The 26,871-nt window shown below is 45.3% G+C and overlaps 1 protein-coding gene across 1 annotated transcript in view; it reads left to right on the top strand.

Annotated features, from left to right (window-relative positions):
* Positions 1-20,727: 20,727 nt before the first annotated feature.
* Positions 20,728-26,871, top strand: part of C9H15orf39 (chromosome 9 C15orf39 homolog) — a 31,176-nt gene continuing 25,032 nt past the window's right edge. The window contains exon 1 of the mRNA XM_060755553.2: positions 20,728-21,966. The gene's annotated coding sequence lies outside the window, so the exon portion shown is untranslated. The remainder of the gene's footprint in view (positions 21,967-26,871) is intronic.

The following is a 26,871-nucleotide window of genomic DNA, read 5'->3' as shown; positions in this document are numbered from 1 at the left end:
CAATCACAAGGCTTCTGCTGCGTGCCTGGGCCAATCATAGGGCTTCTGCCGCCTTGGTGCTTCAACAAATCGGGAGAGAGGGAGGGGGACAAGGGAATACAATGCATTCTTGAGTGAATTATGGAAATTCAGGAAATGTCCAAGGGGCTGGCAAGTCCTAAAGGCCTACAAGCTAGCCAGACTATTGTTCTGAATGGCTGCAATAAACATGAAATTATGATATAGAAAACATACCCACTTATCCCTCCCACCAGAGTCCCATAGAAGTTCAAGAGAGTACATAAGTGTAAAGGGAGGTGGTTTCTCAGTAATAAACGTGTTACCTTCTGCTATATATGAAACATAGGGCATAAAACCTTGATTAAATGTACACACTATCTAACATGGGAAGGGTCCTTGTTGTTATTAGTGTCTTGGCAAATTGACCAAGGCTTAACCCTTATTATCAAGTCTGGTGTCCTTGTCCTTAGCAAAACTATAAGTTACTATCTTTCATTGGGGGCGGGGGGGGGGGTCATGTTCGACTTCATTGACATCTCTTTCCATATCGGTCCCCATCGCAGGTATCTTAAGGTCTCCAGGGGAAAGCGGAGGATCTTGCCTGGAAGTTTGACGCCGAGATGAATTTCCCTGCGGCGAATTTCAGAGTAGACAATGCTTGTTAAAATTACCAGATCAGGCTAGACAGGTTGCTTCCTGGCCAGCTGGCAATCCTAAAGCCGGGCAAGCATGACGAGGCCTAGCAGGGCTCCAGGGCATCTATATTAAATCAAACATTACTTTTTAGGATGTTCCAGGACACTCTGTGATCCTTGCCTGGATGAGTTTGTTCTCTTTTGAGTTGAAACCATTGTGGGGCTTGTTGGAATTTGCCATCATGTCAGCTTTGACTTACTACGGTTCTAGAATCATGGAATCCTAGAGTTGGGGAAGACCTAGTGGGCATCCAGTCCAACCCCATTTTGCCAAGAAGCAGGACAATCGTGTTCAAAGCATCCCCAACAGATGGCCATCCAGCCTCTGTTTCAAAGCCTCCAAAGAAGGAGCCTCCACCACACTCCAAGGCAGAGAGTTCCACTGCTGAATGGCTCTCACAGTCAGGACGTTCTTCCTAATGTTCAGATAAAATCTCCTTTCTTTCCTGTCATTTGAAGCCATTGTTCCATTGCGTCCTAGTCTCCAGGGCAGAAGAACACAAGCTTTTTCCCTCCTCCCTAGGACTTCCCCTCACCTCTTGATCCATGGCCCTCATCCTGTCTCCACTCAGTCTTCTCTTCTGCAGGCTCAACATGCCCAGCTCTTTAAGCCACTCCTCATATGGCTTGTTCTCCAGACCCTTGATCCTTTGAGTCCCCTCCTCTGGACACATTCCATCTTGTCAACGTCTCTCTACAATAGTCCAAGGCTTCCCAACTATTAGTTTTCCATATATTTGGGGTGTCATCTTCCAGAATTCCTGATTTTTGACAGCTTACTCAAGCTTAGGAACCAGTGTGTCTCTATCCTAATAATAAAGAATTCAATGACTACACATTACTTAAGTTGCATTGACCAACCTTCTGTGCAGGGTTCCATACTTCACACTTTAACAACACAACTGTTTGATGCTAAGGCTTCCTATCAAAATGGAACTGTAGAGGAGAGTCTACTAAGCCAGTACCTGCCGCATCCATTGCTTAAGACGCATTGACTGACCGTCTGCACAGGGTTCCAGTGGAACTGTAGAGGAGAGTCTACTGAACAAGCCAGTACCTGCCACATATGTTGTTTAAGGCACATTGACCGACTGTCTGCGCAGGGTCCATACTTCGCACTTCAACAACACAACCGTTCGATGCTAAGGCTTCCTACCAAAATGGAACTGTAGAGGAAAGTCTCCTGAACAAGCCAGTACCTGCTGCATACGTTGCTTAAGGCACATTGACCGACCGTCTGCACAGGGTTCCATACTTCGCACTTCAACAACACAACCGTTCGATGCTAAGGCTTCCCACCAAAATGGAACTGTAGAGGAGAGTCTACTGAATAAGCCAATACCTGTAGCATACGTTGCTTAAGGCGCACTGACCGACTGTCTGCGCAGGGTTCCATACTTTGCACTTTAACAACACAACTGTTCAATGCTAAGGTTTCCCGCCAAAATGGAACTGTAGAGGAGAGTCTACTGAATAAGCCAGAACCTGCCGCATACCAGTACTCCCATATGTTGAGGAGTTATGAAGGTGGAGGCATTACTTTTCATTCAACCTTCATATCTCCCTGTAAGAGACCCAGAAATGCTCAACCTTGAAAGTGCCACACCGATAATGGGAGAAAAGTCTGCTAAGCCTCCTTTGCCATTTCACATGGGGCATCATTACTGGGTTATGGTGTCAAGAGAGGAACGTTCCTAATGAAATCCCCTCGGTGCCATTACCGAAAGGTCGTAGCGAGGTCTCACCCCAAACACCTTCTCCAAGGTAACGGGTGGTCTCTAAAGCACGGGGAAAGACCTTGAGTGCCACCTTTATTGGAGAGGCACTCCAGGATCAGAGGAAGCAACTCACTGGTTAGTTATGAAAGCATAGTGATGCTGTCTGGGGGATTTCTGGGTCCAATAAACCAAAAATGAAAGGGAAGAGTTGGGCTGGGGAGGAGGGCGGAGAGATGTATTTGTATTTTCCAAAAAAAAAAGTACTTATTCTAATACTTGCGTTTCTAAAAAGTCGTTTACATAAAGTGCTACTGGCATGACATGATGGCACCGTGAAAGGATGGAAGGTGAAGATGGAAGAGTCAAGCTGGCATTGAACCTTCGACAAGGTCCCCCATGACCTTCTGGCAAGGAAACTAGTCTAATGTGGGCTAGGCAAAACTACGGTGAGGTGGATCTGGAACTGGTTAAATGGACGAACCCAAAGGGTGCTCACCAATGCTTCCTCTTCATCCTGGAAAGAAGTGACAAGCAGAGTGCCATCAGCAGGCTCTGTCCTGGATCTAGTCCTGCTCAGGATCTTCATTCATGACTTAGATGAAGGGTGAGAAGGCAGGATCATCCAGTTTGCAGATGACACCAAATTGCGAGGAAGAGCCAAGACTCCAGAGGACAGGAGCAGGATTCAAAACAATCTTGACAGATTAGAGAGATGATGGGCCAAAACTAACACAATGAAGTTCAACAGGGACAAATGCAAGAGACTCCACTTAGGCAGAAAAAACGAAATGCAAAGAGAGCAGTACGTGTGAAAAAGATCTTGGAGTCCTCGTGGACAACAAGTTAAACATGAGCCAACAATGTCATGTGGCAGCAAAAAAAAGCCAATGGGATTTTGGCCTGCATCAATAGGAGCATAGTGTCTAGATCTAAGGAAGTAATGCTACCCCTCTATTCCGCTTTGGTTAGACCACACCTGGAATATTGTGTCCAATTCTGGGCACCACAATGGAAAGGAGATATTGACAAGCTGGAAAGTGTCCAGAGGAGAGCGACTCAAATGATCAAGGGTCTGGAGAACAAGCCTAAGAGGAGCGGCTTAAAGAGCTGGGCATGTTTAGCCTGAAGAAGAGAAGGCTGAGAGGAGATATGATAGCCATGTATAAGTATGTGAGAGGAAGTCACAGGGAGGAGGGAGCAAGCTTGTTTTCTGCTTCCCTGGAGACTAGGACGCAATGGAGCAATGGCTTCAAACTACAAGAAAGGAGATTCCATCTGAACATAAGGAAGAACTTCCTGACTGTGAGAGCCGTTCAGCAGTGGAACTCTCTGCCCTGAAGTGTGGTGGAGGCTCCTTCTTTGGAAGCTTTTAAACAGAGGCTGGATGGCCACCTGTCGGGGGTGCTTTGAATGCAATATTCCTGCTTCTTGGTCAAATGGGGTTGGACTGGATGGCCCACCAGGTCTTTTCCAACTCTATGATTCTAGGATTCTATGAATCCTGTAGGTTCATCCCAATGAGATTTCATCCATCGAATCCTTGGCCTCGAGGACAACCCAATCCTACCCAGTTCCAGCACTCAGGAATACACAATCTAAGCCAGTGTTTCTCAACCTTCCTAATGCTGCGACCCCTTAACAAAGTTCCTCATGTTGTGGTGACCCCCAACCAGAACATTATTTTCGTTGCTACTTCACAACTGTAATTTTGCTCCTGTTCTGAATCATCATGTAAATATCTGATCTGCAGGATGTATTTTCATTCGCTGGACCAAATTTGGTACAAATACCTGACATGCCCAAATTTGAATATTGGTGGGGTTGGGGGAGGGCTTGATTTTGTCATTTAGGAATTGTAGTTGCTGGGATTTATAGTTCACCTATAAATCTGAACTCCACCAACGATTGAATTGAACCAAACTTGGCACACAGAGCTTCCCAACAGGAAATACTAGAAGGGCTTGGTGGGCATTGACCTTCAGTTTTGCAGTTGTAGTTCACCTACATCCAGAGAACATTGTGGACTCAAACAATGATGGATCTGCACCAAACTTGGCATGGATACTCAATATGCCCAAATGTGAACACAGATGGAGTTTGGGGAAAATAGACCTTCACATTTGGGAGTTGTAGTTACTGGGATTTATAGTTTGCCTACAACCAAAGAGCATTCGGAATTCCACCAACAATGGAATTGAACCAAACTTGGCACACAGTTCTCCCATGACCAACAGAAAATACTGGAAGGGTTTGGTGGGCATTGACCTTGAGTTTTGGAGTTGTAGTTCATCTACATCCAGAGGCCACTGTGGACTCAAGCAATGATGGATCAGGACCAAGCTTGGCACAAATACTCAATATTCCCAAATGTTACCACTGGTGGAGTTCAGGGAAAATAGACCTTGAAAGTTGGGAGTTGTGGTTGCTGGGATTTATAGTTCATCTACAATCAAAGAGCATTCTGAACCCCATCAACGATGGAATTGAATCAAAGCTGGCATACAGAACTCTCACCAGCAACAGAAAATACTGGAAGGGTTTGGTGGGCATTGACCTTGAGTTTTGGAGTTGTAGTTCACCTTGCCAGAGTTAGTACAGGCTAGAGACAGAGATGAGGAAGACCTTAGGAGGGAGGAGAGGAGAAAAAGAATGAGAGAGAGGAGTGTCAGTATTAGAATGATGAAAATGGAATTCCAATGCTGTCATTACTCAGCATGACAAAAATGTTATCGCATCTGATACGGACTTGTGATTACTGTTCTGCCAGTGATATCACGAAGACTCATGACTAAAACATGTTTTTAGTTGGTTACCCACAGCTGGAAGCTTTTATTCAGTGTGCCTTTTATCAGATTCTGTGTCATCTTTTTCTCCCTTATCATCTGTTTTAGATTATTAGCCCGTTGGGGTTTAACCACAGAACCTTCTTGGGCTTGATGGATGCCGTAGATACAGTGCTCACTCTCTTCTTATTTGGCCACTACTATTCCACTGCAACAGTTCTGCCTCAGAAGCCATCCTTTTTCCATTAATGTATCAAGAATACTGATCACAAGTTACGCCATAATCTATCACATTATCATCTGAAAGAAAACAGCTGTGGGGGGGGGGGGGAGGGGGAGTGATGTTAGAGTTGCCAAATGAGATAAGGCACGAGACTGTTATCTTAATGGTCCTGTGTGGCATAATGGTTTGAGCTTTGGATTTACGGGGTTTGATTGTCCAATTGGTTATGGAAACTCAGTAGATGACTGGGTTGTTTTAGGTTTTTTGGGCTGTACGGTCATGCTCTAGAAGCATTCTCTCCTGACATTTCTCCCACATCTATGGCAGGCATCCTCAGAGGTTGTGAGGTCTGTTGTGAGGTCTGTGGAGTGTCCAGGGTGGGAGAAAGAACTCTTGCCTGTTGGAGGTAGGTGTGAATGTTGCCATTGGCCATCTTGATTAGCATTTAATGGCCTTGCAGCTTCAGAGCCTGGTTGTGGAATGTCCAGGGTGGGAGAAAGAACTCTTGCCTGTTGGAGGGAGATGTGAATGTTGCAGTTGACCACCTTGATTGGCACTGAATGGCCTTGCAGGTTCAAAGCCTGCCTGTGGAAGGTCCAGGGTGGGAGAAAGAACTCTTGCCTGTTGGAGGTAGGTGTGAATATTGCAGTTGACCACCTTGATTAGCATTTAATGACCTTGCAGCTTCAGAGCTTGGCTGTGGAATGTCCAGGGTGGGAGAAAGAACTCTTGCCTGTTGGAGGTAGGTGTGAATGTTGCAGTTGACCACCTTGACTAGCACTGAATGGCCTTGCAGGTTCAAAGCCTGGCTGTGGAAGGTGCAGGATGGAAGAAAGAACACTTGCCTGTTGGAGGCAAGTGGGAATGTTTCAACTGGCCACCTTGATTAACATTTGATGGCCTGGCCGTTTTTAGGTGTGGCTTGTTACTGCCTGGGAGAATCCTTTGTTGAGAGGTGATTAGCTGTCCCTGATTGTTTCATGTCTGGAGTTCCCCTGTGTTTGAGTGCTGTTTTACTGTTATAATTTTATACTTTTTTTTAATACTGGTAGCCAGATTTTGTTCATTTTCATGGTTTCTTCCCTTCTGTTGAAATTGTCCACATGCTTCTTGTGGATTTCAGTGGCTTCTCTGTGTAGTCTGACATGGTGCTTGTGAGAGTGGTCCGGCATTTCTGTGTTCTCAAATAATATTCTGTGTCCAGGTTGGTCATCAGGTGCTCTGCTATGGATGACTTCTCTGGTTGGCTTAGTCCGCAGTGCTTTTCATGTTCCTTGATTCATGTTTGGGCAATGCTGATGAGTTTGGGGGTCCCTGTGTAGACTTGTCCACAGCTGCATGGGATACAGTTGACTCCTGCAGAGGTGAGAAGGTCCCTCTTGTCCTTTGCTGAACGTAGCAAAGTCGCTTCCGACTTTTTGTGACCTCCTGGATCAGCCCAGGCCAGAGCTCCCTGTTGGCCGTGGCCACCCCCAGTTCCTTCAAGATCAAGCCAGTCACTTTTAGGATGACATCCACTCAGCTTGCTCTTGGTTGGCTCCTCTTCTTTTTTCCTCCCATTTCGCCCAGCATCATTGTCTTCTCTAAGCTTTCCTGTCTTCTCATGATGTGGCCAAAGGACTTCATCTTGGTCTCTCATCTCCTTCCCTCCAATGAGCAGTCGGGCTTGCTTTCCTGGAGGATGGATTGGTTGGATCTTCTGGTGGTCCAAGGCACTCTCAGAACTTTCCTCCAGCACCAAAGCATCTCTCTCCCTTTGCTCAGCCTTCCTTATGGTCCAGCTCGCACATCTATAGGTGAGTACGGGGAATACCATTGCTTTGACTATGCGGATCTTCGTTGTCAGTGTGATGTCTCTACTCTTCGCTATCTTATCGAGATGGGTCCTTGTTCTCCTCCCAAGAAGGAAACGCCTTCTGACTTCCTGGCTGCAGTCTGCGTCTGCACTCATCATTGCACCTAGATATGCAAACCCTGTCACGTCCTCCACATTTTCTCCCTCTGTTTGCCAGCTGTCAATCAGTCTTGTTGCCATAATCTTGGTTTTTTTTATGTTTAACTGCAATCCAGTTAAACATCTATGGATTTTGGTATTCACAAGGGTTCCTGGAAACAAACCCTCATGAATACCAAGGGTTCACTGTATGTATAGTTGCGCTGTATGTAAACACATGCACAGACAACGTTCTCTGACTCCTCCCTTTGATCCTGGCATTTGATTAAAAGGAGATTTGACTATGCAAACATATTGCCTGGCTTTAAGCTGGCACCAAGCAGAAGGCATATGTTGCCATTACCCTGATCCGAGGCATAATTTGTCACAGGATCTGACAGAAAACCCCTTTGGGAACTCTAATTAGGGCCAAATTTAGCTGCCTGGGGCAGAGAACAAATCAGCATGACCTTTCCCCATGTCAACCATTTAGGCTGGCCCAAAGCTTTGGTCTTCACTGTGTGATATTGGATTGCCATTTGGATGAGCCTTTGCTAGCCTGGCCAACAATGGGATTCGGCAGCATCTGGAAGGCCACACACCGGCCATCCTTTGTCTGTTGTTGTTGTTCATTCGTTCAGTCGTCTCCGACTCTTCGTGACCTCATGGACCAGCCCACACCAGAGCTCCCTGTTGGCCGTCACCACCCCCAGCTCCTTCAAGGTCAGTCCAGTCACTTCAAGGATGCCATCCATCCATCTTGCCCTTGGTCAGCCCCTCTTCCTTTTACCTTCCACTTTCCCCAGCATAATTGTCTTCTCTAGGCTTTGCTGTCTCCTCATGATGTGGCCAGAGTACTTCAACTTTGTCTCTAGTATTTTTTTTTATTTCTTGGAGGATCCTTTGTCTAAAGAGCCAGAATAAATACAACTGAATTGACGTAACCACCACTCTGTTCCAAAGCAAACAAAACCCCCACAAGATATTTGCCCGTCTCTTCGATAACCTTGGTTGGGAAATTTCAATTTCAGGATTGCTGGCTTTTGGAGACACCCCCCCCCCCCCCCCCATCTCAAGATGACAGCTAGCCAAATGCTTTGCTGGAATCCAGATCAGTGGCCTCCGAAACATTCCAACCACATAACTAAACTAGTGACCTGATCACATAAAGAGATGAGGTGACTAACTCCTTATCAGTCTCTATTTGCAACCCCAGATTCCTCACCAAGGTCTCTGCGGATGCTTGGAAGCACGCAGCCCACCTTTTTTCTCGAAGCAAACAAACCAGCCCTGAAGCCAAAGGCACATTCAGAGTGTTGCCTTTCCATTATGACCTCCAATTGGCCCTCCACATCTTTGTGCTGGAGTTCTGTGGATTTCAGTATTCAAAACTTGATTAAAATGTTTTCTTTCCAAATCTTTAGATCTTCCAAGATGAGGCTGTGATCGACTTCTAGCAGAAGTGGGCCATAGTGTTGCATTGGAACTGTGTTGCTCAACCTGGGGGGGTCAGGACCCTGGGGGTGTCAGAGGGGTCACCAAAGACCATCAGAAAACAGGATTTTCTGTTGGTCATGGGGGTTCTGTGTGGGAAGTTTGGCCAAATTCTGTCATTGGTGGGGTTCGGAATGCTCTTTGATTGTAGGTGGACTATAAATCCCAGCACCTACAACTCCCAAATATCAAGGTCTATTTCCCCCAAACTGCACCAGTGTTCACATTTGGGCATCTTGAGTATTCATGCCAAGTTTGGTCCAGATCCATCATTGTTTGAGTCCACAGTGCTCTCTGGATGTAGGTGAACTACAACTTCAAAACACAAGGTCAGTGCCCACCAAACCCAGTATTTTCTCTTGGTCATGGGAGTTCTGTGTGCCAAGTTTGGTTCAATTCCATCATAGGTGGGGTTCAGAATGCTCTAGGATTGTAGGTAGACTATAAATTCCTGCAACTACAACTCCCACATGTCAATGTCTATTTTCCCCAAACTCCACCAGTGTTCACATTTGGGCATCTTGAGTATTCGTGCCAAGTTTGATCCCAATCCATCATTGTTTGAGTCCCCAGTGGTGCTCTCTGGATGTAGGTGAACTACAACTCCAAAACCCAAGGTCAATGCCCGCCAAACCCTTCCAGTATTTTCTCTTGGTCATGGGAGTTCTGTGTGCCAAGTTTGGTTCAATTCCATCATAGGTGAGGTTCAGAATGCTGTTTGATTGTAGGTGGACTATAAATCCCAGCAACTACAACTTCCAAATGACAAAATCAACTCCTTCCAACTCCACCACGATTCAGATTTGGGCATATCGGGTATTTGTGCCAAATTTGGTCCAGTGAATGAAAATCCATCCTGCATCTCAGATACTGACATGACGATTCATAACAGTAGCAAAATCAGAGTTATGAAGTAGCAACGAAAATAACGTGATGGTTGGGGGTCAACACAACACGAGGAACTGGATTAAGGGGTCACAGCATTAGGAAAGTTGAGAACCACTGTGTTGGAAGATTTACAGATTCCTAGAGATAATACCTCTCTTGGAATCTCGGTGTCCTCCGATCTGGTCACCTTCATCTGAAGCTGTGCTCGGAAACTGAAGTAATTATTGAGATTGTTCCCTCAAGTGAAATAAAATTGACCACCTTCATTTGCATTTTCATGCCAGGTGAACCTGCAAACATGGTCCCACGCCTCTTTTTTTGCTTCAAACATATTTGAACACCCCCCCCCCCTTTGTTGTTGTTGTTGATCTTTGCTCTTTTTGACCTTTGTCCTTCTTGATTCTTCCTTGGTGATTCATTCCTTTCTTTCCTTATTTAACACAGGCTTTCCCCCCCTTTCACTTCCTCCTCCAGTTCATTGTGCAAGCCACATGGGCCCTTTCAGACCTTTCCTGTTCGGATTCCGTGGAACCTTCTTGCAACTCCTTTTTCGTGACTTCCTATACACACTGAGTGTTGTTTTTCTTTAGCATTTATAGCCCAGTATTTCCTTGAGCCTGATAAGATCCGCTTTCCTGGTTCATATTTGCTTATACTTTCTTTTTGCCCTGCAATCATGAATTCGAGCATTACGTGGTCACTACATCCTAAAGTACCAACCGCTTTGGAGGACTATAGTAAACGCCTACCCCAGCGTTGCCTGTCTTTCTTCCTGCCTGCCTGCCTTCCTGCCTCTGTCTTACATTCTGTCTTCCTTCCTTCCTCTCTGCCTCCCTTCCTCTCTGTCTTCATTTCTTCCTTCCACCCTTCCTGTCGTTCTTCCTTCCCTTCTTCGTTCCTTCCCTCCTTCCTGTCTCCCTTCCTTCCTCCTCTCCTTCCTTCCTGTTTTCCTTCCTTCCTTTCCTCCTTCCTGTCTTCCTTCCTTCCTTCCTTCCTTCGTTCCTTCCCTCCTTCCTGTCTCCCTTCCTTTCTCCTCTCCTTCCTTCCTGTTTTCCTTCCTTCCTCTCCTTCCTTCCTGTCTTCGTTCCTTCCCTCCTTCCTTCCTGTCTCCCTTCCTTCCTCCTCTCCTTCCTTCCTGTTTTCCTTCCTTCCTTTCCTCCTTCCTGTCTCCCTCCCTTCCTGTCTCCCTTCCTTCCTTCCCTCTCTGCCTTTCTTCTTGTCTTCCTTCCTTTCCTCCCTCTTTCCTGTCACCCTTAGTTCCTCGCCTCCTTTTTTCCTGTCTTCCTTCCTCCTTCCTGTCTCCCTTCCCTCCTTCCTTCCTGTCTTCCTTCCTGTCACCCTTCCATCCTCGCCTTCTTCCTTCCTGTCTTCCTTCCTTCCTTCCTGTCTCCCTTCCTTCCCTCCTACTTTCCATCCTTCCTGTCTTCCTTCCTTCCTTCCCTCCTTCCTGTTACCCTTCCATCCTTGCCTCCTTCCTGTCTTCCTTCCCTCCTTCCAACCTTCCATCCTCGCCTCCTTCCTTCCTTCCTATCTTCCTTCCTGTCATCCTTCCATCCTCGCCTCCTTCCTTCCTGTCTTCCTTCCCTCCTTCCTGTCTTCCTTCCTTCCCTCCTTCCTGTTACCCTTCCATCCTTGCCTCCTTCCTTCCTGTCTTCCTTCCTTCCTTCCTTCCTTCCTTCCTTCCGTCACCCTTCCATCCTCGCCTCCTTCCTTCTTGTCTTCCTTCCCTCCTTCCTCTCTCCCTTCCTTCTCTCCTTCCCTCCTTCCTTCCTGTCTTCCTTCCATCCTTGCCTCCTTCCTTCCTGTCTTCCTTCCTTCCTTCCTGTCTCCCTTCCTTCCTTCCTTCCTGTCTCCCTTCCTTCCCTCCTACTTTCCCTCCTTCCTGTCTTCCTTCCTTCCTTCCCTCCTTCCTGTTACCCTTCCATCCTTGCCTCCTTCCTGTCTTCCTTCCCTCCTTCCAACCTTCCATCCTCGCCTCCTTCCTTCCTTCCTGTCTTCCTTCCTGTCTTCCTTCCTGTTACCCTTCCATCCTTGCCTCCTTCCTGTCTTCCTTCCTTCCTTCCCTCCTTCCTTTCTGTCTTTCTTCTCTCCCTCCCTCCCTCCGTCCTTCCTCTCTGCCTTCCTTCCTTACCTCCTTAGTTCCTTCCCCCCTTTCTTCCTTTCTTCCTCCCCCCTCCCCTCCTTCCTTCCCAACCGCTCTCCACTGGCCCAGTTTGCTCCCTCACCTGGGTTTCTAAGACTCTCTAAGTTCTCATCGCTCTAATTCTATGATCAACTGCCTCGATGGTGCCATAGAATTGCATTGGTGGAACTAGAGAATCCTAAAAAAGTTTTCTTCTATAGTGGAGGGGACGGGGACCCTGCATTTTTAATATCCACATTTCCCCACTTACACTGTACTCAATTTGCTAGGAATCTCTACGGTCTTTGTTTAGCTTGGTTTGAAGTCCTTAAAATGTGCTGCAGTATGCGTCACACAAACACATTGCTCCTCTCACACTGCATTGAGTGGTCAGTGTAGATGTGTCCAAGGACCCCAAATGCCAGTTCAGGAAACAGACCAAAGGCCAGTCAAGGGAACTCCTGCGGTGTACGAAGCATGCAGCGAAGAGCCATAGGAAAGGAGGGAACAGTGTGATGGAAGCCAACCGCAGCTCTTCCATTCCTTTGTCCCTGGTGCTTGATTATATGAAAGCCCAACCTGTGCAATTTCTTTGCTGCGTGAGGTTATAGAGACGACTGGGCCACCTTATCACCAAAGTGATCTGAGGCCAGTCTCTCGTGCGAGAGGAACCTCAAGGCGCAGGGAAGCTGATGCAAGGCCAGGGTGCTCTGAGTCGCTTGGTAACCACAGCGGCATTCGTGTCAACAGTGTCAAGTGATGATGCCACGAGGCTTCGAAAGGGTCTCGCGGTTAGCCCTGAGCACAAAAAACAAGTCCTACGAACCAGCCTTTAAAACACGGCAGCCCAAGCATTTCTTGTAGTGAGATCAAGGGGGTTCTGTATACAGCAGGATCAAAAAAAAAAGTCATGCATCTAACTATAGAGCGAATTTATTTATTTATTTACTATATTTATATGCCATCCCTCTCAGCCACAGGCAACTCAGGGCAGTTCACAGTTGGTACCAAGACCATAAAATACAGGGTTGTTGTAGGCTTTTTCGAGCTATATGGCCATGTTCTAGAAGCATTCTCTCCTGACATTTCACCTGCATCTATGGCAAGCATCCTCAGAGGTAGTGAGGATGCTTGCCATAGATGCAGGCGAAACGTCAGGAGAGAATGCCTCTAGAACAGTGTTTCTCAACCTTCCTAATGCCGCGACCCCTTAATACAGTTCCTCATGTTGGGGTGACCCCCAACCATAATATTTTTGCAGGCGAAACGTCAGGAGAAATGCCTCTAGAACATGGCCATATAGCCCGAAAAAACCCACAAGAACTTAGTGATTCCAGCCATGAAAGCCTTCGACAATACATAATATTTTTGTTGCTAGTTCATAACTGTATTTTGCTACTGTTATGAGTCGTAATGTAAATATCTGACATGCAGAATATGTTTTCATTCACTGGACCAAATTTGTTACTAATACCCAATATGCCCAAATTTGAATACTGGTGGGTTGGGGGGGGGGGGTGGTATTTTGTCATTTGGGAGTTGTAGTTGCTGGGATTTCTAGTTCACCCACAATTAAAGAGCATTCTGAACTCCACCAACAATAGAATCGAACCAAACTTGGCACACAGAACTCTCATGACCAACAGAAAATACTGGAAGGGTTTGGTGGGCACTGACCTTGAATTTTGGAGTTGTAGTTCACCTACATCAAGACAGCACTGTGAATTCAAATAATGATGGATCTGGACCAAACTTGGCATGAATACTCAATGTGCCCAAATGTGAGCACTGGTGGAGTTTGAAGAAAATAGGCCTTGATATTTGGGGGTTGTAGTTGTTCAGATTTATAATTCACCTATAATCAAAGAACATTCTGAACCACAACAATGATAGAATTGGGCCAAACTTCGCACACAGAACCCTCATGACAAACAGAAAAGACAGTGTTTTCTGTTAGTCTTTGGTGACCCCTCTGACACTCACTCATGACCCCCCCAGGGGTCCTGACCCGCAGGTTGAGAAACACTGCTCTAGAACATGGCCACATAGCCCAAAGAAAACCTACAACAACCCAGTGATTCCGACCATGAAAGCCTTCAACAATACCATAAAATACAATTAAAAACATTAAAATATTATAAAACCATAGCAAAATTAATAACAAACATATATCATTAGCATCACCTTACATTGGTCAAGCACATCATCTAATCGTTCAATTTCCTATGTCTGTCACACCATACTTGCAAACACTTGCTCAAAAGCCAAGTCTTGATTTTCCTCCGGAATAATCTATATAAATAAAAATGTAATTTTCATTTGTGGGATTAGTATAACTCAAAAGCCACTGGACGAATTGCCGCCAAATTTGGCCACAAGACACTTACTAACCCAAGGAGTTACCATCACTCCAAACAATTGATTTTGTCATTTGGTAGTTGTAGTTGTTGGGATTTATAGTTCACCTACAATCAAAGAGCATTCTGAGCCCTACCAACAATGGGATTGAACCAATCCCAGCACACAGAACTCTCACAACCAACAGAAAATACTGGAAGGGTTTGGTGGGCATTGACTTTGAGAGTTGTAGTTCACATCCAGAGAGCATTGTGGACTCAAACAATGATGAATCTGGACCAAACTTGGCACAAATACTCCATATGCCCAAATATGAACACAGATGGAGTTTGAGGGGAAACTGACCTTGACATTTGGGAGTTGTAGTTACTGGGATTTATAATTCACCTACTATCAAAGAACATTCTGAACCCCACAAATGACATAATTGGAGCAAACTTCCCACACAGAACCCCCATGACCAACAGAAAATACTTAAGGCCATCCAGTCCAACTCCCTTCTTTACCAGAGCAAGAAAATGTAATCAAAGCCCTCCTGACAAAGAGCCATCCAGCCATAGATATAGATAGATATGATTCACACACACACACAGAGAGAGAGAGAGAGAGAGAGAGAGAGAGAGATTAATCCCAGTAACTACAATTCCCAGATGTCTATTTCCCCCAAACTCCATCTGTGTTCACATTTGGGGATATTGAGGATTCATGCCAAGTTTGGTCCAGATCCATCATTGTTTTGAGTCCACAGTGTTCTCTGGATGTAGGTGAACTACAACTCCCAAACTCAAGGTCAATGCCCATCAAATCCTTCTAGTGTTTACTGTTGATGATGGCAGTTCTGTGTGCCACATTTGGTTCAATTCCATTGTTGGTGGGGTTCAGAATGCTCTTTGATTGTAGGTGAACTATAAATCCCACCAACTACAACTCCCAAAGGACAAAAATCATTTTTTAAAAGTGATGGCCACTCGTAGGTGTATTGTGTCCAAATTTGGTGTCAATTCGTCCAGTGGTTTTTGAGTTATGTTAATCCCACAAACTAAAATTACATTTTTATTTATATAGAGTAGCCATCCCCTGCCATGCGTTGCTGTGGCCCACATGGGAGTTCTGTGTGGGAGGTTTGGCCCAATTCTATCGTTGGTGGGATTCAGAATGCTCTATGATTGTAAGTGAACTATAAATCCCAGCAACTAAAACTCCCAAATGTCCAGATTCTATTTTCCCCAAACTCCACCAGTGTTCACATTTGTGCATATTCAGTATTTGTGTAGAGTTTGGTTCAGATCCATCAATGTTTGAGTCCACAGTGATCTCGAGATGTAGGTGAACTACAACTCCAAAACCAAGGACACTGCCCACCAAACCTTTTCAATATTTTCTGTTGGTCATGGAAGAACTGTGTGCCAAGTTTGGTTCAATTCCATCGTTGGCGGGGTTCAGAATGCTCTGTGATTGTAGGTGAACTATAAATCCCAGCAACTACAACTCCCAAATGTCTATTTTTCCCCAAACTCCACCAGTGTTCACATTTGGGCATATTGAGTATTTTGTGTAGAGTTTGGTCCAGATCCATCACTGTTTGAGTCCACAGTGATTTCGAGATGTAGGTGAACTACAACTCCAAAACCAAAGGACACTGCCCACCAAACCCTTCCAGTATTTTCTGTTGGTCAGGGGAGAACTGTGTGCCAAGTTTGGTTCAATTCCATCGTTGGTGGGGTTCAGAATGCCCTTTGATTGTAGGTGAACTATAAATCCCAGCTACTACAACTCCCAAATGTCAAGATTCTATTTCCCCCCAAACTCTACCAGTGTTGACATTTGGGCATATTGACTATTCGTGTAGAGTTTGGTCAAGATCCATCATTGATTGAGTCCACAGTGCTCTCTGGTGGGAGGTGAACTACAACTCCAAAACCAAAGGACACTGCCCACCAAACTCTCCCAGTATTTTCTGTTGGTCAGGGGAGAACTCTGTGCCAAGTTTGGTTCAATTCCATCGTTGGTGGGGTTCATAATGCTCTTTGATTGTAGGTGAACTATAAATCCCAGCAACTACAACTCCCAAATGACAAAATCATTTTTTTGAGTGAAGGACATACATTGGGTTATTAGGTTCTTGTGCCCACATTTGGTGCCAATTCGTCCAGTGGTTTTTGAGTATTGTTAATCTCACAAAATAACATTACATTTTTATTTATATAGATTATTATTATTATTATTATTATTATTATTATTATTATTATTTTGTAGCAGTCCAAGTTACGTCAAGCTGCAGCCATTCTTCAGCACAGTTGCACCCATGGTCAAACTACACATCCCAAATGTCTTGACTCCTGGGATGCTGGCCAGCTGGAATGGGCGCTGTAGTACTCAGGGATGTTTTTGCAAATCTCCATTGTTGGCGGGGGTGTTTTTGCCAACTGCTTCTGCTGCTGCTTTTATCAGGCTCCCCCCCCCTCCCCTTCCCAAGGGTCTTGTTAAATGGAAACGTTCCATTCTTGCCTTGGCAGCTCCTCCAAAGCCCAAGGCGCTTGCATCATTCTCCAAAGTTCTCCCTTGTTATCAAAGGTTGGCAAGGTTAGGGAGGCCCCTTCTGCACGGCCAGAGGAAATCCAGATTATCTCAAAAACTCAAAAACCACTGGACAAATTGCCACCAAATTTGCCCACAAGACACCTACTAACCCAAGAAGTGACCATCACCCCCCAATATTTGATTTTGTAGTTACTGGGATTTACAGTTAATCTACAATCAACGAGTATTCTGAACTATATTTGGAATTGAACCAAATATAGCACACAGGACTCCCATGACCAACAGAAAACACTAGAAGGGTTCGGTGGGCCTTGACCTTGAGTTTGGGAGCTGTAGTTCACCTACATCCAGAGAGCACTGTGGACTCAAACCATCGTGGATCTGGACCGAACTTGGCATGAATATTCCATATGCTCAAATATGAACACAGATGGAGTTTGGGGGAAATAGATCTTGACAGTTGTAGTTGCTGGGATTTATAGTTCGCCTACAATCAAAGAGCATTCTGAACTCCACCAAGGATGGAATTGAACCAAATGTGGCACACCAGACTCCCATGATCACCAGAAAACACTAGAAGGGATTGGTGGGCACTGACCTTGAGTTTGGGAGTTGTGGTTCACCGACATCCAGAGAGCACTGTGGACTCAAACAATGATAGATCCGGACCAAACTTGGCACGGATATTCCACATGTCCAAATATGAACACAGATAGAATTTGGGGGAAATAGACCTTGACATTTGGGAGTTGTAGTTACTGGGATTTATAGTTCACCTACAATCAAAGAGCATTCTGAACCCCACCAATGACAGAATTGGGGCAAACTTCCCACACAGAGTCCCCATGACCAATAGAAAATCCTTAAGGCCACCCAGTCCAACTCCCTTCACCGGGGCAAGAAAACGTCATCAAAGCCCTCCTGACAAAGAGCCATCCTGCCATAGATATAGGTACATATGATTCATACACACACAGATATAGTATCATAGATTTGAAAGGGACCCCTGAAGAAGGACATGTAGCATGTTCCAGAGTAGGCAAACCAGACAAAGAAACAATAAGAAATACTTTTTACACCCAAGCGTAAAAAATTACATATATTAGAAACCAACACTGTCCCATTACTTTATTTTCTAGATCACCAGACTGGGCCACAGCAATGCCTGGCAGGGGACCGCTAGTATTAGCATAAAAATAAAGGGAATAAACAAATATGATTGGGTTGCTGTTAAGTTTTCTGGGCTGCATGGTCATGTACCGGAAGCATTCTCTCCTGACGTTTCACCCCCATCGATGGCAAGCATTCTTAGAGGTTGTGAGGATGCTTGCCATATATGTAGGTGAAAAGTCAGGAGAGAATGCTTCTAGAACATGGCCAGACAGCCTGAAAAATCTACAACAACCTAGGAAAATGGGGTTTATATATCTGTGGAATGATGTCCAGGTGGGAGGAAGAACTCTCCTTTGTCGGAGACTTATTGCAATTGGCCAGCTTGATTAGCATTGAATGGCCTTGCTTCCAGACAGGAATCAGTCAGGGCCAGCTCACACGTTCCAAGAAAGGGTTCCCCCATGAAGGAAGCAGCCAGACTTGGAAGCTGCAAGGCCAATACAAGGTGGCCAATTGCAGCATTCACACTTGCCTCCAACAGACAATACATTTCTCTCACCCTGGACATTATTCCACAGGTATATAAACTCCACTTGCCTCGTTTCCAACAGAGCTCAAAACCTCAGAGCATGCCTATCATAGATGTGGGTGAAACATCAGGAGAGAATGCTTCTGGAACATAGCCATACAGCCCGGGAAACTCACAGCAACCCACTTAATGCACTTGGGCACCAGTTCGCACTGAACTCAATCAATTGTGAGTTGTATGACCATGTTCTAGAAGCATTCTCTCCTGACGTTTCACCTGCATCTATGGCAGGCATCCTCATAGGTTGTTGGGTCTGCTGGAAACTAGGCAAGTGGGGTTTATGTATCTGTGGAATGATGTCCAGGGTGGGAGAAAGAACTCTTGTCTGCTGGAGACAAGTGTGAATGTTGCAAATGGCCACCTTGATTAGAATTGATTGGCCTGCAGTTGCAAGGTGTGGCTTCTTACTGCCTGGGGGAATCCTTTGTTGGGAGGGAAACTAGGCAAGTGGGGTTTATGTATCTGTGGAATGATGTCCAGGGTGGAGGAAAGAACTCTTGTCTGCTGGAGGCAAGTGTGAATGTTGCAAATGGCCACCTTGATTAGAATTGATTGATTGGCCTGCAGTTGCAAGGTGTGGCTTCTTACTGCCTGGGGGAATCCTTTGTTGGGAGGTGATCATTTCTTGTCTGGATTATCTGCTTTGAACCGGATTATATTGCAAGAGTTTTGGGTTCTGAAAGATTCTTCTCAACAGACATGAAAAAGAAAAATTCAGGCATTTAGTTCTACCAGCTGTGGTTGCCAGAGAGCAAAGGTCAAGGTTTCCCCTTGACATTAAGTCTAGTTGTGTCTGACTGGGGAGTGGTGCTCATCTCTACTTCTAAGCCGACGTTGTCCATAGATGCCTCCAAGGTCATGTGGCCAACATGACTGCATGGCGCACCATTACCTTCCCGCTGGAGCGGTACCTATTGACCTACTCACATTTGCATGTTTTTGAACTGCTAGGTTGGCAGAAGCTTCCAGTCAATCAAACACTTCCTTCCTTCTTTCCTTGCTTCCTTCCCTTCTTCCTTCCTTCCCTCCCTCCTCCTGTAACTCCTTTCCTCCTTCCTTCCCTTCTTCCTTCCTTCCCTTCTTCTTTTTTTCCTTCCTTAACTCCTTTCCTCCTTCCTTCCCTTCTTCCTTTTGTTCTTCTTTCTTTCCTTCCTTGCTTCTTTCGTTCCCTTCTTCCTTCCTTCCCTTCCTTAACTCCTTTCCTACTTCCTTCCTTCCTTCCATTCTTCTTTCTTTACTTCCGTTCTTCAATTCTTCCATTCTTCTTTCCTTCCCTTCTCCCTCCCTCCCTTTTTTCTTCCTTCCCTTCTTCTTTCTTTCCTTCCTCACTTCTTTCTCTCCCTTCTTCAATTTTTCCCTTCTTCCTTTCCTTCTTCCTTCCTTCTGTTCTTCTTTCTTCCCTTCCCTTCTTCAATTCTTCCCTTCTTCTTTCCTTCCCTTCCCTTCTCCCTCCTTTCTTCCTTCCCTTCTTCCTTCCGTTCTTCTTTCTTTCCTTCCTTTCTTCTTTCACTCCCTTCTTCAATTCTTCCCTTCTTCCTTCCTTCTGTTCTTCTTTCTTTCCTTCCATTCTTCAGTTCTTCCCTTCTTCTTCCCTTCCCTTCTTTCTCCCTTCCCTTCTTCCTCCCTTTTTTCTTTCTTCCCTTCTTCCTTCCCTTCTTCTTTCTTTCCTTCCTCACTTCTTTCCCTCCGTTCTTCAATTTTTCCCTTCTTCCTTCCTTCCCTCCCTCCTTAACTCCTTTCCTACTTCCTTTCCTTCTTCCTTCCTTCCGTTCTTCTTTCTTCCCTTCCCTTCTTCAATTCTTCTCTTCTTCTTTCCTTCCCTTCTTCAATTCTTCCCTTCTACCTTCTTTCCCTCCCTCCTTCCTTAACTCCTTTCCTACTTCCTTTCTTTCATCCTTCCGTTCTTCTTTCTTTCCCTCCCTTCTTCCTTCTCTTCTTTCTCCCTTCTCTTCTCCCTGCCTCCTCTCTCTCTCTCTTTTTTTTCTCTCTCTCTCTCTTTTCTTTCTTTCTTTCTTTCTTTCTTTCTTTCTTTCTTTCTTTCTTTCTTTCTTTCTTTCTCCCTCTTTCACTTGAGCCTTTCCTCCCTTTTCCGCCTCTCGCTGCCCCGCTGGAACCCGATTGGCTCCTTTCCCCGCTTTGAATCCGGATTGCGCACCGAATCCCTCCCTCCCTCCCCTTGACGGCCTTTGGGCTCCTCCTCGGACTCTTCCTTCCTTCCTTCTTTTCTTTCGCGCTCCCTCCTTCCCTCTCTCTCTCTCCCCCTCGTGGGACCTCCTCCTCCCTCCCTCCCTCCTGTGGCCTCGAAGGGAAGGAAGCGGGGAAAGGAAGCCGAGTGGGCTGTTGGAGAGGGGAAGGGGACGGAGCCCACTCCGGAGCCCACGCCAGAGAGACTTTCCCTCTCTCCCACCCGGGGAGGGAACAGGGGGGGCTTCAGGAAAGAACCGCTGGCTCTGGAGACCAGGTTGATCCGCGGAGAATCCGGATCCTCCGAGTGGATTCTTTGCCTTCGTGGCTCTTTCCTGCTGGAAGTTTGGAAAGGAAGCCCTTCTTCTTCTTCTTCTTCGGGATCTCATGGCTTTGCGCGTGGAATCCCTTGGATAAACGACACCTCAAGTTGTTTGCGTCCTTCCTTCCTTCTCTTTTTCCTTTCTTTCCTTCTTCCTTTCTTTTTTTCTTCCTTCCCTCCTTCCTTCCCTTCTTCCTTCCTTTGTGCCTTCCCTTCCTTCTTCCTTCCTTCCTTCCCTTTTTCCTTCCTTCCTTCTCTTCTTCCCTTCTTCCTTCCTTCCCTTCTTCCTTTCTTTTTTCTTTTCTTTCTTTTCTTCCTTCCTTCCTTCCCTCCTTCCTTTCCTTATTCCTTTCTTTCTTCCCTTCCTTCTTCCTTCCTTCCCTTCTTTTTTCCTTCTCTTCTTCCCTCCTTCCTTCCCTTGTTCCTTCCTCCTTCCTTCTTTCCCTTCTTCTTTCCTTCCTTTCTTCCTTCCTTTCTTCATTCCTTCCTTCCTTCCCTTCTTCTTTCCTTCCTTGCTTCTTTCCCTCCCTTCTTCCTTTCCTTCTCTCCCTCTTTTCCTAACTCCTTCCCTTCTAACTTTCTTCCTTCTCTCCTTTCTCCCTCCCTTCCCCTCTTCCTTCCCCCCTTTTTTCCTCCTCTCCTTTCTCCCTTTCTTCCCTTCCATCCTTTCATTCTTCCTTCCCTCCTTCCTTCCTTCCCATCTTCCTTCCTTCCCCTGTCTCATTCTTCCTTTCCTCCTTCCTTCCTTCCTTTCCTCCTTCCTTTCTCCCTTCCTTCCCTTTCTTCCTACCCTTCTTCCTTACTTTCCTTCCTTTCTTCCCATCTTCCCTCCTTCCTTCCTTCCTTTCTCCCTTCCCTTCTTCCTTCCTTCCCTCCTTCCTTCCTTTGCCCTCTCCTCAAGTTAACTCCTCCAAAGACCCCAGGAAAGGTGGGGGGAGAGAAGAAGATGCCCCCCAGGAGGCCGGGTTTACCTGCGGGGAGCGCCAGACCCAAAGAGCTCCAGGTAAGACCCACCTTGAAGCTTGGCTTTTGTTTGGGTCCAGGATTCACCTCCTTCCCTTAAAGGGCATCTTGGCATTGGCCAGATTTCAGGACCAGTAGTAGTGGTAGTAGTAATACATTTTACTAATTATCAGCCTCTTAATTGGTCATTGTATAAGTGCAGAGGTTGCACAGTTAATGCAGTTCTGTACCAGGTTGGTTGCCATGGCTCAGTGCCCTGGGACCCTGGGAATTGTAGTTTGAGAAGGCACCAGTCCTCTTTGGCCACTTTGCAAACTAAAATTTTACTCTACAGCAGGTATGGGCAAACTTGGGCCCTCCAGGTGTTTTGGACTTCAACTCCCACCATTCCTAACAGCCGGTAGGCTGTTAGGAATGGTGGGAGTTGAAGTCCAAAACACCTGGAGGGCCCAAGTTTGCCCATACCTGCCCCACTGTGCCTGCTTTCCATGCCAGGAGCATCCCTTTACCTCCCTGACCTGCTTTTTCCTTGACCGCATGCAAAACACAGGTAATCCAGAGTCACTCCTGATAATAAACACAGCCATAGGGTCAAAACAAAGTGGGGGGGGGGGCATCATCCATACTGGAGACTGAATGCACTGTGACATGGCTCAACCCTATGGCATGATGGCAACTGTAGTTTTGCATGGTCTTCTCTACCAAACTACAACTCCCAGGACTCCATGGCATTTTACAAGGTTCATGCAGTTTAGCACCATTTGAGCTCCAGGTTGCGAGATTCTGGGAGTTGTAGTTTGGTGAGCCTTTGAGCAGAGAATGCTGAAGGCCTTTGAAAACTACAACTCCCATGGCTCCATAGCCTGGACCCATGGCAGTTCAAGTGGTGTCAAAATGCATTCATTCCACAGAGTGTTTTGAAATTATGTGTTTTGGCAATGTTGTAACTCGCTTCGAGCCATGAGGAGAGGCGGGTAATAATAATAATAACAATAATAATAACAACAATTATTATTATTATTATTATTATTATTGGGTTGCTGTTAAGAAATGCTGTTCTAGAATAATAATAATAATAACAACAACAACAACAATAATAATTGTTATAATTACTATTGTTATTATTGAGTTGCTGTTAAGAAATGCTGTTCTAGAATAATAATAATAATAATAATAATAATAATAATAACAATAATAACAATTATTATTATTGGGTTGCTGTTAAGAAATGCTGTTCTAGAATAATGATGATGATGATGATAATAATAATAATAATAATAATAATATGTTGTTCTTGTTGTTGTCGTCGTGGAAGGTTTTCATGGCTGTAACCACGGAGTTACTGTGAGTTTTCTGGGCTGCCTGGACATGTTCCAGAAGCACTATCTCCTGATGTTTCACCCACATCTATGGCAGGCATCCTCACGGGTTGTGAGGTCTGTTGGAAACTAGGAAAGTGGGGTTTATATACCTGTGGAATAATGTCCAGGGTGGGAGAAAGAACTCTTGTCTGGTTGAGGCAGGTGTGGCAGTTGCTATTGGCCACCTTGATGAGCACTGAATGGTCTTGCAGCTTCAAAGCCTGGCTGATTGCTGCCTGGGGGGATCCTTTGTTTGAGGCAAGTCTGAATGTAGCCATTGGCCACCTTCATTAGCACTGAATGGCCTTGCAGCTTCAAAGCCTGGCTGATTGCTAATTGGGGGAATCCTTTGTTTGAGGCAAGTCTGAATGTAGCCATTGGCCACCTTCATTAGCACTGAATGGCCTTGCAGCTTCAAAGCCTGGCTGATTGCTGTGTGGGGGAATCCTTTGTTTAGCCAGGTTTTGAAGCTGCAAGGCCATTAAATGATAATCAAGCTGGCCAATGGCAGCTTTCACACTTGCCTCAAGCAGACAAGAGTTCCTTCTCCCACCCTGGATATCATTCCACGTATAAATAAACCACATTTTCCTAGTTTCTAACAGACCTCACAACCTCTGAGGATGCTTGCCATAGATGCGGGTGAAACGTCAGGAGAGAGTGCCACCAAACCCTTCCAGTATTTGTCATCATTTATATTATCATGTTATATATTTTCTGTACTAATTGGGCTTGGCCTCATGTAAGTGAGTCCCCTTGGGGAAAATGGTGGCGGGGTATAAATAAAGTATTATTATTATTATTATTATTATTATTATATGACGAAATCAATCTTCCCCCAAACACCTGTATTCAAATTTGGGCATTTTGGGTATTTGTGCCAAATTTGGTCCAGTGAATGTAAATCCATCCTGCATATCAGATATTTACATTACGATTCGTAACAGTAGCAAAATGACAGTTATGAAGTAGCAACGAAAATAATGTTATGGTTGGGGGTCACCACAACATGAGGAACTGGATTAAGGGGTCACGGCATTAGGAAGGTTGAGAAGCACTGTTTTAGGGCATTGAGACCTTGTGGAATGTTGCTCACCCTTGAAACAGAGGCTTACGATGTATTATCGAAGGCTTTCATGGCCGGAATCACTGGGTTGTTGTAGGTTTTTCTGGGCTATCTGGCCATGTTCTAGGGGCATTCTCTCCTGACGTTTCGCCTGCATCTATGGCAAGCATCCTCAGAGGTTGTGATGTCTGTTGGAACTAGGAAAATGGGTTTATATATCTGTGGAATGAAGACAAGGGTGGGGCAAAGAATTCTTGTCTGCTGGAGCTAAGTGTGAATGTTTCAACTGACCACCTTGATTAGCATTGGATGGCCTAGCAGTGCCTGGGGCAATCTTTTGTTGAGAGGTGATTAGATGTCCCTGATTGTTTCCTCTCTGTTGTTTTGCTGTTGTAATTTTAGAGTTTTTTTTAAATACTGGTAGCCAGATTGTGTTCCTTTTCATGGTTTCCTCCTCTCTGTTGAAATTGTCCACCTGCTTCTTGTGGATTTCAATGGCTTCTCTGTGTAGCCTGACATGGTGGCTGTTGGTGTGGTCCAGCATTTCTGTGTTCTCAAATAATATGCTGTGTCCAGGTTGGTTCATCAGGTGCTCTGCTATGGCTGACTTCTCTGGTTGAAGTAGTCTGCAGTGCCTCTCATGTTGTTTGATTCGTGGTTGGGCAATGCTGCATTTGGTGGTCCCTCTGTAGACTTATTGTCCACAGATGCATGGTACACGGTAGACTCCTGCAGAAGTGAGAGGATCCCTCTTGTCTTTTCCTGAATTTAGCATTTGTTGGATTTTCTTGGTGGGTCTGTAGATAGTTTGTAGGTTGTGTTTTCTCACAAATGCTGGACGACTCTCACAACCACAATGTCAGGCTACATAGAGAAGCCATTGAAATCCACATGAAGCATGTGGACAATTTCAACAGAAAGGAGGAAACCATGAAAATGAACAAAACCTGGCTATCAGCATTAAAAAAAACTCTAAAATTACAACAGCAAAACAACAGAGAGGAAACAATCTGGGACATCTAATCACCTCTCAACAAAAGATTGCCCCAGGCACTGCTAGGCCATCCAATGCTAATCAAGGTGGTCAGTTGAAACATTCACACCTAGCTCCGGCAGACAAGAATTCTTTGCCCCACCCTTGTCATCATTCCACAGATATATAAACCCAATTTTCCTAGTTCCAACAGACCTCACTACCTATGAGGATGCTTGCCATAGATGCAGGCGAAACATCAGGAGAGAATGCCTCTAGAACATAGACATATCAACCCAGAGGCTTCCAAGTTTGGTTGTTGTTGTTGTTGTCATTTAATTGAGAAACACTGTTGTACAATATAGATAAAACCCAGGGTTGGGTCGAGAGCTTCTTTAGCAAGGCAGTTTTAATTGGGAGAGTACCGTATATACTCGAGTATAAGCCGACCCAAATATAAGCCGAGGCACCTAATTTTACCACAAAAAACTGGGAAAACGTATTGACTTGAGTATAAGCCGAGGGTGGGAAATGCAGATGCTACTGGTAAATTTCAAAATAAATATATATACCAATAAAATTATATTAATTTAGGCATCAGTAGGTTAATTTTTTAAATATTTACATAAAACTGTAATTCAAGATAAGACTGTCAAACTCTGATTCAACCATTATTCTAACCTTCTTCAATGTAAATGTGCTTACGTATCCTTCCAATAATAATATAGTAAAATAATAATAATAATAATAATAATAATAATAATAATAGTGTAAAATAATAAACATAATAATAAATAGAGTAAAATAATAAATGTAATAATAACAACAAAGTAAAATAATAAATAACCTTGACTCGAGTATAAGGATGGGGTCACACTCCCCCTGAAGACGCAGGTCCGCAGCTTGGGTGTGATCCTGGACTCATCGCTGAGCCTGGAGCCCCAGGTCTCGGTGGTGACCAGCGGAGCATTTGCACAGTTAAAATTTGTGCGTCAGCTACACCCGCACCTTGGGAAGTCTGACTTGGCCACGGTAGTCCACGCTCTAGTTACATCCCGTATAGACTACTGCAACGCTCTCTACATGGGGTTGCCTTTGAAGACGGTCTGGAAGCTTCAACCAGTCCAACGAACGGCAGCCAGGTTGTTAACAGGAGTGGCGCTCAGGGAATATACACCCCACTTGTTGCGCCTGCTCCACTGGTTACTGGTTTGCTACTGGGCCCAATTCAAAGTGTTGGCTTTGGCCTAGAAAGCCCTAAACAGTTCTGGCCCAACTTACCTGTCCGAACGTATCTCCCTTTACAAACCACTGAGGACTTTAAGATCATCTGGGGAGGCCCTAGAATCATAGAATCAAAGAGTTGGAAGAGACCTCATGGGCCATCCAGTCCAACCCCCTGCCAAGAGGCAGGAATATTGCATTCAAATCACCCCTGACAGATGGCCATCCAGCCTCTGTTTAAAAGCTTCCAAAGAAGGAGCCTCCACCACACTCCGGGGCAGAGAGTTCCACTGCTGAACGGCTCTCTCATCATGTTCAGAT

Source organism: Anolis sagrei, chromosome 9 (genome assembly GCF_037176765.1).
Source record: "Anolis sagrei isolate rAnoSag1 chromosome 9, rAnoSag1.mat, whole genome shotgun sequence".
NCBI lineage: Eukaryota > Metazoa > Chordata > Lepidosauria > Squamata > Dactyloidae > Anolis > Anolis sagrei.
Note: the sequence above shows the minus strand (reverse complement) of the source record. Positions and strands in the feature narration are given on the sequence as shown.